General features: G+C 34.1%; 1 protein-coding gene across 1 annotated transcript in view; it reads right to left on the bottom strand.

Moving 5' to 3' along the window:
• The window catches only part of LOC136832225 (lysocardiolipin acyltransferase 1-like), a 104,987-nt gene extending 94,325 nt beyond the window's left edge, over positions 1 to 10,662 (bottom strand). The window contains 1 exon segment of the mRNA XM_067093056.1: positions 10,525 to 10,662. The gene's annotated coding sequence lies outside the window, so the exon portion shown is untranslated.
• Positions 10,663 to 15,840: the final 5,178 nt, after the last annotated feature.

Below are 15,840 nucleotides of genomic sequence, written 5' to 3'. Positions count from 1 at the left end.
ATGTATATATGTATATATTATATATATATATATATATATATATATATATATATATATATATATATATATTATATATATATATATATATATATATATATATATATATATATATTATATATATATATACATATATTTCAGTCACGTGAGTTTCTCGATAGAAATCAAAGAGTGGTAGTTTAACGTACATAAAAACAGAGAAGTGGAGTTATTCTGTAGCACTTAATTTTCTGCAGAATGTGTGACAAAGAAAACTTTGATTAAAAAGGCGAGAAATAAAGCTACAAAAATGAATAATCTTGGAGTGGCCTGGCCATGCAGAGAGAACGGGGATAATAAATTTTCAGAATAGGACATCAGACTTATGTAGTACATCTTCAGGCAAAAACTGAAGAGGAAGAACAAAAAACTGATAAACTAATGCCCATGAAGGGTTAAACATGGGAAGGCACAGATTAGGAACTTTGAGAGACCTTGCAAGATGGGACTTAATAGATCATAATTTAAAATATAATACTTATATGTTGTTTTACACTTTCTATCTGACTTATCAAATCCAAAAGTGTTCATCGCAAACAAAATGTAACGTTGATAATCATGTTTACAGATTACGTAACTTTTAAATGGGTTTAACAGAAGGTGTGAGTGGCACTCTCCTGAATTGAGTAAACGAATTAACAGCGCACCTGTCATGTACTGTAGTCAAGTGAACATGTTACAGTGTCAGCTAAAAAATCAGATTTTACTGAAGGTAATGAAATACAGTGACTTACCGTGTGTTCTCTAACCAAATTTGCAACTTCAGTGGGAGTCTGTTGTATATGGAACTTATAAACTAGAATTGTTGTATATGAAACTTATGAAGAATTTATTATTATTATTATTATTATTATTATTATTATTATTATTATTATTATTATTATTATTGTTGTTGTTGTTGTTGTTGTTGTTTTGCTGCTGCTGCTGAAGAAACAGAATAAAATAATTCAATATACATGATGTGATATATATATATATATATATATATATATATTATATATATATATATATATATATATATATATATATATATATATATATATATATATACAGTATATTTATATTGTGGAAATTTTAATATTTTAACAAACCAGTTGTGTCAATTTTCTCTTGGTGGTATGTGGCTCTCTCTCTCTCTCTCTCTCTCTCTCTCTCTCTCTCTCTCTCTCTCTCTCTCTCTCTCTCTCTCTCTCTCTATATATATATATATATATATATATATATATATATATATATATATATATATATATATATATATATATATATATATAAATATGTGTGTGTGTATGTATGTATATATGTAGATATATACTGTGTATATATATGTATATATATACATGTATTGCAAAATTCTTGAAAGTACAGACATTTTGCGAGTCAAAAATTTCAGTGCAAGCACACAGGCACACGCACGAAAAATGATATTTCGAACACACAAAGATATTGGCCATTGGTAAACAAAACAAAAGGGGTCACTCATAAAGAGAAATTCACAGAAAAAAACCCAAAATCTATCAAACAAACGCAGCACTCAAAGACTCATAGATCCTTCAGTCATTATTTAGGCTTTTCCTGAAGTCCCTCTCCAGCCTTTTTTTTTTTTTCCCCCATTTTTCAAAAGTCATTTAGGCTGGACAAAAGGCGGCCTTCCCAGGACACTGAATACTTTACAGTAGTTTGTGGAGGTTTCTGGTCAAGGGGACCCTAGACTTTAACCTCTACTATTTTGCAACATTATCAGCGGGCCTGTTTGTTTGTTTTGAATGTAGGCCTTCACTCTGTCATTTGTATGCAGGGGTTATTTTGTTTTTTGAGCTCCGTATTTTTAGTTTTGCAATGTATTATTATTATTATTATTATTATTATTATTATTATTATTATTATTATTATTATTATTATTATTATTACTCAGAAGGTGAACTATATTCATATGGAACAAGCCCACAGGGGCCATTGACTTGAAATTCAAGCTTCCAAATAACATGGTGTTTGCTTAAAAGAAGTAACGGAAGGTAACAGAGAGAAGAGATCAGTTATTACAAAAGAAAAAATAAATTAACCAATTAAATGTAAGCAAATTATTATTAAAATAAAAGGAGAACTGCTTCGCTTGAACTTTCGAGGTTCCATTTGCACAGCATCCTCAGGGAGACAGTTCCACGGTCCAACGGTGTGAGGAATAAGGAACCTCTGGTACTGAGAAATTCGACAGCGAGGCACGTTTACTTACTGTAAGGTTCTGTAGCTTCAGTTCTTAGTGTCTACTTTCAGGTGTCTGTTTTCTAATTCAAGTGCATGCCTTCATTTCAGGGCTCTACGCGAATACCTCATCCCTTAGAAGAACCGGTGCGTTTTGACTGAAAGGATACCTGCCTGGACTTGCGTGCTTCTAATTCTGAGGTAGAATACCTGTATTCTTTCACTAGAGGGCTCAATTTCTAGGTTTTTTTTTTTTAAGTATGGTCTATTTTACCTGTGCTTTTATATCTCCATTGCTTTCTTATATGTGTATATATATATATATATATATATATATATATATATATATATATATATATATATGTGTATATATATGTGTGTGTGTATGTATATATATATATATATATATATGTGTGTAATATTATCATATATATATATATATGTATACATTTATATATATATGTTTTATATATATATATATATACATATATTATATATATACTGTATATATATAATGTACATATAGATATGTGTTCAAATTGATAATTAATTTGTTTACGCTATTTTCTATGGAAATTTATGTCTTTTGGCACAATTTACAAAGACTTACCGCCCAAGTGCATAAACAATGAAAAGAAGAAAATCAATGATAATGCCAATGTAAATTCAGAACAACAAATGTGATATGCAACAATATCTTAGATTTCGGGTATTCGACTGCAAGACAGGATTTGGCAGTCAAAATGTTTGCCTCTAGTTAAAAAAATGTCAACTACAGAGCTTTTACCTTTAAATATACGGTCTAAAAATATAAACAAAGAGAATGGTAATTACTGTTCAGGGTGTATATTTATATATGTGTGTATTGTGTGTGTGTGTGTGTGTGTTTTTTTGCCTATATATCCCTATTTACAAATGCATAAATATTCACGATGCAAATAAAAAATGTCAGAATAATAATCATTCACACGTGAACACGTAGCCCAGGTAGAAATTGAAAGCCACTGCGTGACCACAAATGATAAAAGTGCATAAAAAGAAGAACGGAACAACAAATGTCAAATGGCCAGTTGACTCTTCGTGAGTAAAAGTCATATGGTGTCTGAATAAGGAATAGTTTTTTTTCTTGTGTATTTTTTATTTTTGTTTTTAGTTGTCTGTAAAAGAAAATTATTGAGAATGGCTATTTGTCTGTCCGTCCGCACTTTTTCTGTCCGCTCAGATCTTATAAACTACTGAGGCTAGAGGGGCTGCAAATTGGTACGTTGATCATCCACCCTCCAAACATCAAACATACCATATTGCAGCCTCTAGCCTCAGTAGTTTCTATTTTATTTATGGTTAAAGTTAGCCATGATCGTGCGTCTGGCACCGCTATAGGTGCCAACAACACAGGCCACCACCGGTCCGTGGCTGAAAGTTTAATTGGCCGCGGCTGAGAGTTTCACGGGCCGTGGCTGAGAGTTTCATACAGCATTAAACGCTGTACATTATACAGCATTATGCGCTGTACAGAAAACTCGATTGCGCCGAAGAAACTTCGGCGCATGTATTACTTGTTTTATCTTGTTTTTTTTTCCTTTGTCGTTCCAACCACTTCTCTCTCCTTAACGATTTCTACGAAACGCATTTCTTGCAGTTATCCAACGACAGTCGATACTCCCCTTTCTTTCCCCTGGATTGCCGTTCAGTAAGCAGCTACATCTGCGAACTGAAAAGCGTTTTGTGCTCGCGGCATCTGCAAAATCTTACGGATAAATTTTCATAAATTATGCCAGCCATCTCTTCATTATTTGAACTTCGAAAGAGCATGACTGTATTACAATGAAATTTCCGTTAGTATCTATTGTACACAAAAATAAAAATGAAATAAAACCTGCAACATTAAAAACAGCTACTATTTTTGTTTCTGTAATCTTGGGCTGGCTCTGAACAAACCCATTTGGCTTCTTAATCAGACGCTTCCCTTCGCATTGTGTGTTACATAACGTAGACATTGGTACTGATGAATGAAGCACGTCGTGTAACACAGTTGGTGAGAGAGAGAGAGAGAAGAGAGAGAGAGAGAGAGAGAGAGAGAGAGAGAACCTGACAAGCCTGATGACGATGGTTATCATATCAGATTATTAAAAAAACACGTTTTAAATTCTGAAAGTCTGTCTTTTACTGGCTATGTAATCTAGCAAAACAGAAAGAAAAATCGAAGGGCCCATTGTGGACCTTAAAAATTCCTTTTATTAATACTTTTGCAGTGTTTTTACTAAACGCCGTCAAATTCTTGCAAAAATCAGCGAGTAATTCTAAAATCCTGTATAGTTATTTTTCTTCATACCAACGTGAAAATTTGATTTGCGAACTGAAAATTTAACATCGGGTCCATGTACACTGAGATATTCATTTTCGCCTATGCGCGATTTTTGCTTTGGAGAGTCGGCTCGAGAATTTGTTGCCTTTTCGACTCTCAGCTGGCAATTTGGGATGAAGTTGCTAGCCCGATACCTTTATTTACCCCAGCTATGACTCTCTACAAGCGACTACCGGCTCAACAAGAGTATAATGGGTTTTGACGGAATGGGCCCAACACGCTCCATTTTTAGCCCTTGATTCGGGCCCTCGATTGCACACACGTTCACGTTCGTATGTATATATATATATATATATATATATATATATATATATATATATATATATATATATATATATATATATATATATATATATATATATATATAAATATATATATAAAAGCAAGAAAGGATCAACTGTAGAAATGTAAAATTGAGGCATATGTCACAGCCACTGCCTTTGATTTAGTTTTTTTTTTTTTTTAGGAAGGAGGCACAAGAAGAAGCACCTTAGATAAAATAGCAACATTCCAAATAGGACAATTAAGCGCAATGCCACGATTCAGCAACTGAAATAAAGATTAAAGCTTATGATACTGAGCAAACATAACCGTTAGATGTAACAACTTGGACGTCTTAAATTTTGACAGAAGAGAAAGGCTTCATATTCTTCAACCTGAACTGAAGATTTAGAAGGAAGAATAGACAGAGGGGTTAAAACCGTTTTGTAAAGATGAATGCTTATGACATTGAACGCACCTAACGTTAAATTTAACAACTTGGACATCCAAGATATTGACACATGAGAAAGGCTCGACAGCATATTCATCAACCAGAATAAAACATTTAAAAGGAAGAACAGACACAGGGCTTAAAACCATGTCGTACAGGCAACGAGCATGACTTATTTATGAGATCCTCAATGGGATACACTCTTAATATGAGATACCAAACAAAAGCCAAAGCCATTCCAGATTAAATGCAAAGAAGGCCAGTCTTGGGGGTAAAGGAAGAAGCAAACTGAAGAGTTTAAAAGAAGAATTTATTCATCGGCAAAAGCATGAGTTGCTGAGCTGGTAGACTGAAGATCTCTGAAAAAAATAAAAGTGGAATAAGAAAACCCTGGGGAACTCCTGTCAGAGATGGGTACTGAAACAGTTGTTACTTCAGAAGTAACATAGTCTTTGCTTTATTCAAATAATTTTTCAGAAATTAGCTTTCAGGGAGGGACAATGAAAGCACAAATATGAAGTTTAATGAAACATTTTATGCCTTAGAGGTTACAAGAGTGATGACAAAAAGTCTGAAGGAAGATTCTCCAAAGCTCCACAGAGATGGTTAATCAAGAAACGTAAGATAGAGAAAAGAGATCTGACCTTGTAGAGGTCAGTTGGCGATACAAAAAGATGATTGTCAGATTCATGGTGTTTGAAAAAACAGAGTTAAAGTATGGTGTTTGAAAAAAACAGAGTTAAGTAAACTTGAGATTTCTTTAACAGCCGTAGAAACTAGGGCAATAGAATGGTAGATTGTAGGGTTTGTCACAACGTTTCCTTGGAAAAGGCTGAGTCATTGATTTTCATGAGGAAGACTGATTATGTGAAATAGCAGTCCGATGAAAACAGACAACAAAGACAGTTCGTCTGTATTTTCTTTTGAATTGCCCCGAGTTAGGACGAGGAGGGCCCCTTAACAGTCGCGTAGGAGGCAACGACTCCATGCCCTTGATTAGAATGAATGAATGTAGAGGCGAACGAAGGAATAGAAGGAGAGAACGTGATGGACAGGATAAATTGAATGAATGAGATGAAAATTACCCGAGGAATGAGTGTTGGAGAGTGTGAAAATTTTAAAGTTGAAACCGTAGATCTACCTAGACAGAAGGAAGGAATAAAGTTATACACACAAAAACTGAGTTATGAACATATTTTTTTCAGCAGGAAAGGCATTTAGGACGATAAGAGGACCTCATTTAAGATAACTTGAAAACTTTTACCTTCAAAGGAAAGAAAGTTGAATCTCAGAAGTTTTAACTTCATTTAACTTCATTTAACTTCAATTAACTTCATTGACAGAACGGCTGAAGCCGAGCGGTCAGGATGAGGGAAGCAGAGAGAAAATTTTATTTGTTTGGGACGTGCTTCAGTAATCGAGGATATGACGTCACCGATACAAAGTGCCTAGTATGCAGGTTCGAGTTCCTGTTGTCGTAGTAGTATGAAGGCCTTTACCTTTGTACCGGCCCCTCCAATTCTTTGTCTTTTCCGTTTTGTATATCTTTTTCGTTTTAGCTTTTATCTCTTTTCTATTCAGTATTTCTTATTTTATAATATTTCGTTTTATTCACACACACACACACACACACTCACACTTTAAATAGCGTCATTTCCTGCTGTTGTTGAGTTTTTACAGGCCGAACGTTTATTCGTCAAAAACAAAAGCGATAACATAATGTGGCGTTTTCCTGTTTCGAACAACATTTCAATCATCCAAGACACTGTCTGGAAACTGCTTTGTTGTTACTGAGTAGTATTTTACTATTCATGACTGTCTTCAGAATTTGCCATTTTGAATATATGGCTTTCAGTACTTTTTTTTTTTTTATCCATTTACTGTTTTTGTGTTGAGTTTCTGAATTTTTCTATATTGGAAATCTCTCTAAACAACCCGTCATATTTATCCTGTTTATTGGTACTTTTATCAGTTTTATTTAGGTTTTCTTGCTCGCCGTATTTCACCTTTTCTGCTATCTATTTTATTTTATAGGAATGGAATATAGAATTTTGGGCAAAGGCCAGGCGCTGGGACCTATGAGGTCATTCAGCGCTGAAGCGGAAACTGAGAATAAAAAGGTTTTCGAGGTGTAACAGGAGGAAAACCTCGCAGTTGCACTATGAAACAATTATTAGGGGAGGGTGGAAGTTGGAAAAAAGAGAATATGAACGGAGGTGCAGTAAAAGGAGTTGCAGCTAGGGGCCTGAAGGGACGCTACAAAGAACCTTAAGTAACGCCTACAGTGCACCGCATGAGGTGCACAGACGGCACTACCCCCTTACGGGGATTTTATTTTATATTTTTATTTTTTTATTTTTTTTATTTCATAAACTTCAATTTCCAATCGCAGTTTCCTTACTATTCCCCCATTTCCAATCTTAACGGGAATTTTCCGGAAAAATGATTCTTCCTGTTATCATAAACTGTCTTTTATGGTCTATGTTTATTTCCTGTTTTCCACTACACATCTTTCAGTGGAAATTCCTAAAATGTTTATACATTTCTCAATAATGATTTACAATAACCTCGATTTTTTATTATTATTATTATTCGGGCTAACTTTTCACATATGCCGAGTCTGACGTCGACAGTCAATGTTATTTATCTATTTTTTTGTTTTTTGAGGAGGAAAGCCTTATTGCCCAGCGAGTTCCTTTTGTAAGTTTATTTTTCCTGGAACCCAACAATCTAATTTCCCTTTTTCCAGCTCTCCAGTTTCCAGCATGCATACATATGCATACATACATAATATATATATATGTATGTATGTATGTATGTATGTATATATATATATATGTGTGTGTGTGTGTATTACTTATGCATATAATTATACATATATACATACATATACTTACATATATATACATATTTTTTATATTATACATGCAATTCTAGGTATACTGCCTTATTACTTTTGTATATACGCATCTTTCCGTCTTAACCCACTGTTAATTCTAACATGTCCTTGTTACCTTATCATTATAAAGAATTGGAAACTGTAAACTTATACATATATATTATATATATATATTATAATATATATATATATATATATATATATATATATATATATATATTATATATATATATATATATATATATATATATATATATATACATAAATATATGTTTGTGTATATTATATATACATATATATGTGTACACACATAATATACATACATATACAGTATGTATATTTATATATATGTATACACACACACACATTACATACATCATATATATATATATATATATATATATATATATATATATATGTGTGCAGCATATATTCTGAAATTAGTTCTCTTAGTTGGCAGGCAAGTATGCTACTGATACACCGAAGCATATATATATATATATATATATATATATATATATAGTATATATATATATATATATATATATATATATATATATATACACACACAGGAGCCAATGTTCAGACTAAGTGAGGTGTGTTGAAGGGGCGGACTGCTGAAAGCTCGATGTGCCTTATTTGGCATATACGAATTATGTACCTGGTAGCTGGACGGCTGAGGTGGTGTGAACCTGAAAGCCAACACTTTCTGGTCTCGACTCATTAAGAATAAAAAGTGAAATGTTAATGAAAGCATTTTTACACACACACACACACGTATATATATATATACATACACACACACACACACATATATATATATATATATATATATATATATATTTATATTTATACATAATTTATATATATATTATAAATTTATATATATATATATATATACATATATATATATATATATATATATATATATGTGTATATATATATATATATATTTATGTTTGTGTGTGTGCATGTGTCAGAAATTAAGCCCGAGTTGTTTCCTGACACTGACAACAGATGCATTCTACTTGTAGATCTCGAAGTACTACTGTTGCTCCTCCTCGAGACAGAAAAAGTACATAATTTTTTTCATTTTATTTATTCTAACTCATTCAGTGATGAAACAAGTATAAGTGCCCTTGCCAGTATCATATCAAATATTTAAATATTTACTCCAGTTCAAAAGGTGCTAAATCATGAATATTTCTAAGTGTTTTGTCGTTCTTGCCTCTAAAAGACCGCGTCTGTTGATTCAGCTTTCCGAAGAAGTTTGAACACAAGATTCTCTGGGACTGTATTCATGAATCAGCCACAGTTTCTTGACTATTCAGTACCTAAAGAATTTTGTCAGTGCGCATGCATCGATGAATTGTCAGCTGTGCTTTAGAAAAGATTCTGAATATCAGTTTATTCCATTACTCTGCCCCCTTGGTTGCTAAGTGTCTGTGTACGAAAAATTTCTCTAACTCCCCACCATAGCTTCTTGAAGATTATACAAAAACGATCATATTATCTTGCTATCGTGGTTCCTTAAAGTTTCTTCACTTGCATATATTTCAGTATATGGTTCAGTATGGAGAAACAAATCCACAGTTATGTATGGATACATTACTGTGGATGTGTTTTCCCATTTCAAGATTCATGCTACGATGAGTATTATTTTGATATTTCAGTGTTTGTCTATTTGCATATTACTGATACCAGATTTTTTTAATCTTGAAAGCTAATATTTTGATAAATGGAGGACGATCTCATATTTTGAAAACAACGTAAACAACCAAAGTTGATCATCAAGACCCGTGGGAATTTACATTTTTTAAATCTAAATATTCTCTAAATCAAGATATTGAGCGTGCCCACTTTAGATGTTTGTTTATTTACGTACGTTTATTTCCTAATTCTGTTACCGGTTTTCTCTACGAACACAATATAGCTATTGTAGTCTGTGTGAGCTTGCTTAGGCCTATTCAGTTAACCTCGTTGGTTTAATATTCTATGAATTTACCCAAAGTAAATCCTAATATTGGAATCCTTTTCTCTCAGTGTGCATATCTGGCCCACGTTAAAACTGTTCCTACATGTATTAAGAATTAAATCAACCTTCGCAGAAAGCGAACACAAACAGGGACGTATCGCCCATCTCGGACCCCTGAACACAAAGCCAGGGTACCGACTACCGAACAACCACGGCAACAGCATGCTCACAGGTTGCTACGTTCGTTGCTAACCTCCTCCACTCGCAGAGAATACCTTCACGCCGAAAAATGACTCCCTTTTCCACAGAGACAGGGAACAGAATGCCTCGAAACTCACGCTGTCGAGTTCGGAGCGGCACACGTGATTCGGGAGAGCACTCCGTAAATAGTTTAAAGGGGCGGAAACATGAAAGACAAGGGAACACTCACTGCCCTCTCAACCGCGTTCCTCGGAGGTCTGCTGTAAGAACCCACTTCGCACCAATGCTATCACAACACTGACATGATCTCGTCTCTCCCGCCGCTTTTCTTCCCTCGATGCTCTCCCTCCCTCTATCCCTCCCTCCTTCCATCCCTCTTCCCTGTCTGACATAGCATTCCCCCATCACGTTGGGGCTCTCTCTCTCTCTCTCTCTCTCTCTCTCTCTCTCTCTCCATCAGCGGTCAAGGAGAGAAAGGATTACAAACTTTACAAGGGATTTTCCATATTGATTCGCCGGGTCACGCGTATGGCAAATATCGCCTGCTCTGAACGTTTCATTGAATGAGGATGCCGAGGCGGCGAGACGTATTAAAAAAAAAAAACTAAGCAAAAAATAGAGCGGCTGTTGTTGTTGTTGTTGTTGTTGCCTGTCTGTTCACCAATTGTCAGCAGGACCTTTAGAAGCGAGGGGAGGCGGCTGCTGTCTGTAACACCCCTCGGATCTGGGGAAAAACGACACAGCGCAGGGGAGAAACGCACACGTTTGCTAGGGGAATTCAGGGAAAGAGTGGCATTGCGCGTGTGCTTTCAAGCTTTGCTATGACGGCGGGATGTAATGTCAAAGAGTTTTTTTTTTTAAGTAATTTAATTTTTTTTTTCCCCTGGTCAGGATGATAGGCAACGTCCGCCTAATATCATTACGTTGACAGCTGCGGCTGTCTCCTTATATCTTTTAGACTAAATTCATTTCTTTCTAAATTCATTTCTCTCTCTCTCTCTCTCTCTCTCTCTCTCTCTCTCTCTCTCTCTCCCTGCATACAACATGACTACAAAAACGCCCGCTCGCGCGCGCGCTCAGACCAGTGCATCAAACCGTTAATCTTTGATCAAGTTTTCTATAAAAAAAGGAAATAAAAAAAGTAGGTGCATTAATTTCTATTATTATAGAAGCCTCAAACTTTTATTATAAGTTTCTATTACGTGTACAGGATAACCCCGGGTGACGAAGAAAGTTCGGAAGTTAGAAATACCATAATTTTTATGGGAGAGATTTTTATTATCATTATTTAAAAGTTATTACTACTATACAGAACACTGTTATCATTGCTAGTTGTAATAACCGTCGAAGATATCAGAAAGGATGACAGTAACATGAATTGTATTTCCAAATATTTTAAATTGCAACATATTCTTAAAAACGACTATTTCTAAAACAGTTAAAAGATGTAAAAGGGTTAATATTTTGTTTATTGTGATTTATTCAGCATTTGTTCCAAGAAAAATCGGTTTATTGCGTCGGAATTACTTTGCTCAAACGAGATTCTTGTCTGTGCGTACGCTCAAACGCTAGCATAAGAGAGAGAGAGAGAGAGAGAGACAGAGAGGACTCCGTGTTTGGTGATAAAGGGACAAACTTAGAGAAATTTTCTATCAGATATGAGAGAGAAAGAGAGAGAGAGAGAGTGGTAAACATAAAGACAGATATTATTCTTTTTAAATATAGTTACATATAAAGAGCTTCTTACAGCGATAGGTTTCCTATTCAAGGCGAGAGAGAGAGAGAGAGATACTTGCATATAAAGAGCAGTTAAATGTGATAGGTTTCTTATTTAAGATCAGAGAGAGAGAGTTGAATATAAAGAGCAGCTAAAAGTGATAGGTTTCCTATCTAAGCATGAAAGAGAGAGAGAGGAGAGAGAGAGAGAGAATTGCCACAGTCAACAGAGGTAAATGTGCGGAGAGCCACCACGACTAAAATGTGACTTAGAATTACGCTTCCTGGCCGTCGGTAAACTCTGACGAGAGCTTTTGTGACTCCTTGATGACAACTGACAGTGGGCAGGATGCCCCTAGTAAACCGTACTGCCAATCGCGCAGATGGGTATAATGAAGACTCATTCATATGGACAGAAATTTTAGGACGAGGGAGAAGGCCTTGAGAGCAAGGCTATCAGAACAGTCTAGCTAGCAGTTCATTTTAAAGTTAAGACAATCTATTTCTTTGCTATCTCGCCTCAGTCGCTTCCTTTTTTCTCATGCCTGGGTAGATATGGACGTGAGGCTGCAAGTTTCACTGACATCTGCCTTACAGCACTCTGAACGAGTCTGCTGCAAGCAAGAAATATGTGTTGAGTTTGTCTCTGAGTACAAATAAACATAAAATAAATTTTTCATTAGAGTCAGCATTTTGGTGTAGTTAAGTTCAATTTCAACCATACGTAGGTCTCCAGAGTTTTAGGTATCAGAAATTGCATTGCAGTATGTTAAGACAGATACATGTCAGTCACCTTTCATGCATTGTAACAGGCACTTTAACAAAAACTTTAGTTTGTTTTATTTTTGGGGATGGGTGGGTCTTTACGCGTTGATCATCTCAATATATTCAAAGGTCGTTCTAAAATTACTATAATTCTGAGGAGTACCAAAATATTTCAGGATCAAGTCTTCCCCAAATTTCAGACCAGGCATTTGCGTGAATGAAAATTTATCACGTGATCAGCCTCTTCTAATCAGGATCAGATTTTCGCTGAGCTGTTCATATGTGTGAATTCCAATTTCCAAAAATTCAGATTTCCCATCAGAAACTGAAGTCGTAAAAACCAAATGCCCCAGCTATTATCTATTTATTAATTTATTAATTTATTTTTTTTTTCTTTTTAATAAGTGAGATTTCTTCGTTCTGTATTTCCCTTTACCTCCTTTCACTGCCTAATGAACACCATATTCTTTGGAAGCTTTAATTTCAAGTCAATGGCCCCTTTGGTAGGCTTGTTCCATATGGTTCATCTTCTGAATAATAATAATAATAATAATAATAATAATAATAATAATAATAATAATAATAATAATAATAATAATAATATGAGTTCCAAGGTGGGGAATTATTATTGAGTCTCTCAATGGCCCCTTTGGTGGGATTGTTCCATATGAATAGGGTTCATCTTTTTGAATAATAATAATAATAATAATAATAATATTAGAGCTCCAGGGTGGGGAAATATTATTGAGTCTACTCTTTCTTTCACTACTTCACCTTCAATATAGAAAGTTAGAAAGGCAAAAAGAAAAGAGAAAGATGCCGGAAAGAGACGTATAAATATGGAGAGTTTTTCATGGTTATTTAGTACGGCCATAACTGCACCTTTAACCGAGAGAGAGAGAGAGAGAGAGAGAGAGAGAGAGAGAGAGAGAGAGAGAGAGAGAGAGAGAGAGAGAAATGAGAGAGAGAGAGAGAGAGAGAGAGAGAGAGAGAGAGAGAGAGAGAGAGAGAGATTATAACAGCCTTTGAAGTTCCTGTAGATATGGCAAGAATTTTCATTCTGAGGAAAGTGCCGGCAAGATATTTAGGATGTTTTATTATGCCAGTTAATCCCTTCCTCGCTAACAAATCAGTAGGAATTTTTTTGCTACTTTGAAAACTAGAGAGAGAGAGAGAGAGAGATTAAGAAAATTATTTAAGTTTAGACATCCATTTATAATATGTGCAAACTTGCCTTTATATCTTGCGCTTCCAGGAAAATATCAGTAGCCAATAATTGAACAAAGAGATTAGGTGTCATGCATATATATATTATACACTCCTGGATATTAAATGCGACATAAAAATATTTCTTATACTGTGTCTGTCTATCTATCTATCTATCTATCTGTCTGTCTATCTAGTTATATATATATATACCTGTATATATATATATATATATATATATATATATATATATATATATATATGTGTGTGTGTAAATATATGTATATGTGTACATATATATACATATATAGGTATGCATATATTTATGTACTCATATATATATATATATATATATATATATATATATATATATATACATATATATATATATATTTATATATAATATGTATATATATGTATTTATAATATGTATATACAGTATATATATATATATATATATATATATATATATATACATATATATATATATATATATATATATATATATATATATATATATATATAAGAAAGACAATTGTCTTCTAATATTGCTATTGAAATGGATGTTTCGTTAAACGTAAACGTAAAGTGACGCTAAATTAAGTGAAACTCACGTGTTTAAGTACTTATCCTTACAAAGGTTTTAAATTGTTTCCTTTCTGAACTTACAGCTTTCGATGTAATGCAAGCAACTAGCCCCAGATCGTTGCAGTTCATTGCTAGTTGCAGTAATACGAGGTTAAGCATTTAGATATGCTCTTAACCTTGTTATATTGTCCTGTTTGGGGTCGTAATAAATGTACAAAACTTTGATGATGTTTGCGACGTATTCTGATTGTAGAGACGCATCGCTTTTCTAACGGTAAAGTTATCATAGGCGTTCAGACACTTTCTTTAGGCCTAATTCATCTTTTGTTGATTATTTACGGGTCAGCGAACAGTCCTTGGAACTCGGTACGGATGGTGTGATATTTTAAATAGCTGTCTTCATAAGAGGGAGAGAGAGAGGAGTTTACTATAAACTGACATCATAAAATGAGTGCTAGTGAGAAATTAATATACAATACTAAGCTTCCTACGAGAGAGAGAGAGAGAGATCCATATAGTTGAACATTAGAAAACGAATGAGATTAAAGTTATTATTGTAACCTGATCTCACATCCAGGGAGAGAATGAAACATTAATATACAATGCTAAACTCACAACCTGAGAGAGAGAGAGAGAGAAGAGGAAGATTAATATTAACGAACATCACAAAATGAGTGAGAGTAAAATTGATATTGTAACCTGATCTCACAACCATGAAAAGAGTGAGAGGTCAAAATATGATACTAAACTTACAACTATAGAGAGAGAGAGAGAAGGATTTATATAACCTAACAATACAAAATGAGTGAGAGTATGATTGAATTGTAACATGATCTCACAACTAGAGAGAGAGAATGGGACATTAATATACGATACTAAACTCACAACTAGAAAGACAGAGAGAGAGAGAGAGAGAGAGAGAGAGAGGAAGGATTTATATAACTAAACTCACAACTAGAAAGACAGAGAGAGAGAGAGAGAGAAGAAGGATTTATATAACTAAACTCACAACTAGAAAGAGAGAGAGAGAGAGAGAGAAGAAGGATTTATATAACTAAACTCACAACTAGAAAGACAGAGAGAGAGAGAGAGAGAGAGAGAGAAAGGATTTATATAAGCTAATATTACGAAGTGAGTGAGAGTAAGATTAAAATTGTAACCTGACCTCGCAACAAGAG

This window comes from Macrobrachium rosenbergii, chromosome 49, assembly GCF_040412425.1.
Source record: "Macrobrachium rosenbergii isolate ZJJX-2024 chromosome 49, ASM4041242v1, whole genome shotgun sequence".
Lineage (NCBI taxonomy): Eukaryota > Metazoa > Arthropoda > Malacostraca > Decapoda > Palaemonidae > Macrobrachium > Macrobrachium rosenbergii.
This window is presented reverse-complemented; position numbering and strand designations above follow the sequence as displayed.